The 5,019-nt window shown below is 42.7% G+C and overlaps 1 long non-coding RNA gene across 1 annotated transcript; it reads right to left on the bottom strand.

The window, feature by feature from the left end:
• Nucleotides 1-849: 849 nt before the first annotated feature.
• Nucleotides 850-3,878, bottom strand: LOC134460208 (uncharacterized). Its single transcript, XR_010037017.1, has 4 exons — nucleotides 3,809-3,878; nucleotides 2,287-2,627; nucleotides 1,671-1,756; nucleotides 850-913 (listed from the first exon to the last, which is right to left on the bottom strand). It is a non-coding gene; the product is annotated as an uncharacterized LOC134460208 (long non-coding RNA).
• Nucleotides 3,879-5,019: the final 1,141 nt, after the last annotated feature.

Below are 5,019 nucleotides of genomic sequence, written 5' to 3'. Positions count from 1 at the left end.
AGTAATTGCCCCCGTTGTTAAATGAGGAGGTATCTGTGATTAATCATATTATTAGGCTACCAGGCCTTTCAAATCGAGAGAAAACATTAAGTGTGCCAAATGCGCAAAAAAAGTAAAATATCAGTAGGGGGGCAAAAAACATACACACGGCACTGTATGTCCTCATGTATGAACCCCCATTCAGTCAATCACACACAAGGTCAACCGTTGACAGAAGGAGCCTGTCTGAAGGAAGGGTTACAGGTCGCCTGGCATGGGACCACCATGGGCGGACTTTCAGGTGGGTTACTCATACTGTATCTGATAGATCCAGTCAAAGCATCTGGCCCGCCCACCCAAAATGAGCAGGCCGAGTATGTGGCAGGGAAAACAAGCTGCTTTGAATGAATGGCAGTTGTTAGCAGAGCCATAGCAACACTAATTTATCATTACTATAATACATCCAAGAATTACTCACAGTTCATGGAAGAAAAACTACATGCTTCTGGGTTACTTGCGAACTCTATTACAATCTATTTTACCCTAAAAGTAATATTCCCTCTGAACCAAACACAAACATTTTCTCGAGCTGTCAAAAACTTGTTGGACAAAATAACTTATTTTTATATACTGCTTTTGAAAGGTTTAAAGTATATTAAATATATTTACATATACTTAAATATATCATACTACCGGTACACACATACTGTTGATTGTTGTATTCCATGCTGTTTGTGTAACTAGTCAGACAAGATTGTCCAAGCAATGCCAAAACCATACATATGTACCTTAAATTGACTAATAGAGGATGAATGGTTCAAAACTAAGTGTAGGGAAGCATGCCAAGGCCCAACCCATTTTTTAAAACCTGCCTGCTCCTCCTCCTCCTCTTCCTCCTCCTCCTCCTGGCGGGATTTAGGCTTCCCCTGTAGACCTGTGAAGAAGCCAAATTTGGCCGGATGACTACATGACAAAAATTCTTGCAGTAAACAATGCAGTTGTTTTTGAACAATCAAATTACAACGGGCCGTTCTCATAGTCTGAAAACAGTACCTCTTAACATGTTTCATTGAACCAGATGGTATCAAACACTGAGTGGTCCCACCAGGTCCCATCTGGTTCAATGATATATGCTAAGAAGTGATATCACCAGAGTCATAGAACAGATTATATATAAATTAAGTGCATTTAACTGGAAGAATAGATCTGAAAATCAGCATATTTTTAAAAAAAAATGGTGGACTGATCCTTTATAAGTGACTACTGTTTCAAGCTGGTTTAGCAAAGAATTTGGGCTGGTGAAAGGCATCTCATGTCTGCCACTTCACTCCTACTTGGAGTTTATGAAGACATGAGCTTTGGTCAATTTACAAGTGGTTTGAGTAGTCATTGGTTTTAGTTGTTCTTTAATAATAAATATCTCTATATGTCTTAAATGTTGTTAGGCTTTTTACGACGTTGTTTCTCAGTGGTGCTGTCCCTTTCTGTGTCTTGTTGATTTTTTTGTGCATGCAATTGTTTTTCCATAAATAGAGAACTTTTAAAAAAATGATGCAAACATGTTTTTTTAACTATTTGGTTGAAAAAATCATTGTACGATACTACACATTATACTGTGCTGTGTGCTTCACAAAAAACCCAGGCAAATCGTAACAGGCTTGTGTTTGTGCATACTGGAGCCTCTGGCTTACTCCCTGGTCTCCTTCAGGACCTGATGGGTGGACTGCCACAGCCAGACACACACCTTCTGCTACTTCTGTTGCTGCTTCTGCTCCAGCTGCAGAGAAAGTAGCCGTGCAGAGGTAGGGGGAGAGAGTGGTTAAATTGTACTTGGAATCAAAATCTAAATAAAAAATAAATTTTAGGTAAAGAACACTACTGTTTACAAGGAATTAGTCTTGCTCACTGCTACATCTTACACAACATGTCACATTGGTTTCCTTCTTTTCTTTGCGTTTGTCTGTGACCAGACAAAGTTGCAGGTGTGGTGAAGAGTAGCGAGCTGACAAACAAAGTTCCCTCTTCAATAATTCACTATTACAAGTTACAATTTAACTTGCAACAATTCATTATTGAAGCGGAAACCTTCAATGTTAGATGCACCTAAATTTCCAATGCTAAAATGGCAGTCCAATCAAGTCCCAAATTAAAACCCCAGTTTGTGCAAATAGAGTGCAAGCAACAAGAGCAGCGAACGAACACCCAGCAGCAGCTAGCGAGGGAAGCATCAGTAGAGGCAGCAAGCGAGTCAGCTGCAGAAGCAGCAAGGGGGTCAGCAGCAGAAGTAGTGAACTTATCACAACATACCCCGATTACCGTCCCTTCCAGCAGTCGGTTCCTCCTCCTTACTTCACTGGCACTGGCCGATGCCTCCGATGTGGAAAGAAAGAGAAAGAGTCTCAGCAGTGGGAAGAGCCTTCACAGCCAGCATAATTTTTAGTAGTATGTTAACTATTTCAAAAGTGTACTTGCGTTGCCTGGGTGTGGCTTAACCACGACCCAGCTTCAGGATTGAGAGCGTTGCGTACACTGTGTGGAAACCACAATCCGATGGCGTGCCCTCCGTTCTGTTCCACCTGCTCTGCTGTGACCTCTCTGCCGTGCTGTCTCTCCTCTGGCTGGTCGCATCTGGTTTTCTCTCTGGATCCCTATAAAAGAAAGTAGCCACACCTAAGTAGCACATTGAGCCTACCAACCTGTGTCGTAGAGTTAGTAATGGAATCGCTTTGACATTGTCCGATTCGATCCTTGGCACCTGCAAGTGTAAACACAGCACCCCAATTACAAGACACAGCAAACAAGCATTTCACAGCAGAAGTAAGTGCACCGCAAACCACTGAAAAATCGCAGCCAAGTCAGATCATTGTTTGCAATCAGTACAATCAGCTGGTCACTGTCTCCTCCCCAGGAAAAAGCTAGTCGGTTATCAAATGGAAATTCACATGCAAGCAAAAATCAAAACAAAATGTGAAACCAAGCACTGCACACAACAGGGTAAACACAATACTAACAAAATCTACACTGTCACACATGTAACATCATGTAGTACACAATTCAACACACTAAATACACAATACGACAATAAATAAAATGCAACACAATTGTTGTAGAACACAGACCGCAACGCACTGACACACAATACAGTANCTTCCAGAGCTGGTGACTGTGTGAAAATGTAGGCCTAGCCTATGTGTAGTTGTGATACTGCACAGTATATTGTTGTTTTGTACTACTGTAGTAATTGGTCAATTTACAAATAGTTCACTACTGGAGTGTATATCATTAGGTTATAGATTACATTTTAGGCTTTAGGTTGGCAGGCTTATTACATTGTCTTATTAGGCTACATTGCATTGCCCCTTTCCCATTCAAGTTTAGAAAACGATGCCAACATGATTAAGCTGTAAAATCAATCGTGTAGATCTCATTTAATTCAATACTCATATGGCATTCTGGCTAGCATTAGGCAGTACCAGTTCTGTACAACAACAAACAGGTGGTCAAAACATGTATAAGACACAAGGGTGCTTGGAACACGACACCATCTTATCACTTATCACTTGACACTCAGTATAAGGTTTACTGTTCGCAATGACGGGGCTGTAAATGTGATTTATGATCCCTTTTGATGCTATGCAAGACTGTTGACATGACTAGTTAGCCAATATTAGCAGTTTTGTATTTAATAATAATGCATGCACGGGGATGGAGAATGTCCCTCTACATGCGAGTGTATGTGTTTATTGTAGTACACACACCACAACATTACACAACAAGATCACAACATTACACAACAACAACAACACAGTGGAGATAATTTAGTACCTACCGCTGTTTCCTATAAGGATCGCGGGGCTGGGCTGGGATATGAGCGGTGGTATGTATATTATGGTCGCGTGTGGTCTTTTTAAAAGTTTTCGGGTCATGTGACTAACCGCGAAGCGCGTCCCCATGTCCGCCGTTTTGCCTATTTGCTGAAAATGGTACGCCGATAGTCCCCTCAAAGCTCGTGCTATTTTACGCCGCGAGATGAGAACACGTTGGAGACGTTGCCGTCTACGCAGCCATTACGAGTTGTAAAACTACAGGAAGTGGGGTTTCAGCGTGCTTGTGTAGACGCTGCAAGTCCAACTTGGCTAATGGCTAACTTGCAGAGCGCTCCGAGCAGAGTTGACTATTCAGAGAATGGTTTACTACAGATTATGCACTCAAAGGGTATAAAAGAGTACCGAAATGCTCGGAGGGTTCTGAGAATCAAGTATTTCGAAAGGGAGAGAGTGAAAGAACGAGAGAGAGGGAGAGAGACAGAGAGAGAAGGGAAAGAGAGATGGAACTCTAGTGGCTATGCGTGTCTGTGTAAACAAATGGTTAGCGTTGCGTTGCTAACCTAGGGCCCGCTATGGCCCGTTACAACAAAGGGGCGCAGCGCGGGTATTGCTGGACTAGTCAGCGAAACGGCCGCGCTATGACGGTCCTCGGAGAGCTCCGAATACTGATGGTTAAATCAATACTTGAACTATTCCGTGCGAACGCCACAAGCGGGGTCGCTAGGCTTAGTAGCCAGTAATACAGAATGGGTTAGCAGAGGGGAACCTAAGCTAAGAAGAAGGATAGACAGAGAAGCAGGAGAAATGCAAATAAACATGTGCACATGAAAAATAACTCAAGTCATAGTTCAAAAACACATCTATCTCAGTACATAAGCTATGCCCAGTGCCTACTGTGTGAGATGAAGAGGGAGATCCAGTTCCAAAGGCTCGGTACGTCCGTCTGGAAATGGGGATTGCAGTCCACGTTTCTCTCGTCCTCGAGAGCCTGGGGCTGCAAAAGTCTCTGTTGTTGCGGCTTCGAGATTCCTCGGTTGAATCCCAAATGCAAGAAGTTTGTTCCACGGAGGCGTGCGTGGATATTTCTCGCAGTGAACTCGCCTTTAGTTCACAGTGTCCGGATGAAAGTCTTAAGATATGACCAGGCAAGACCTTAGACTTGAAGTGAGGAATTCTTTGCAAAGTGTGTGTAAGATGAACTCAGCAGTCTATG

This window comes from Engraulis encrasicolus, chromosome 12 (genome assembly GCF_034702125.1).
Source record: "Engraulis encrasicolus isolate BLACKSEA-1 chromosome 12, IST_EnEncr_1.0, whole genome shotgun sequence".
Lineage (NCBI taxonomy): Eukaryota > Metazoa > Chordata > Actinopteri > Clupeiformes > Engraulidae > Engraulis > Engraulis encrasicolus.
Note: the sequence above shows the minus strand (reverse complement) of the source record. Positions and strands in the feature narration are given on the sequence as shown.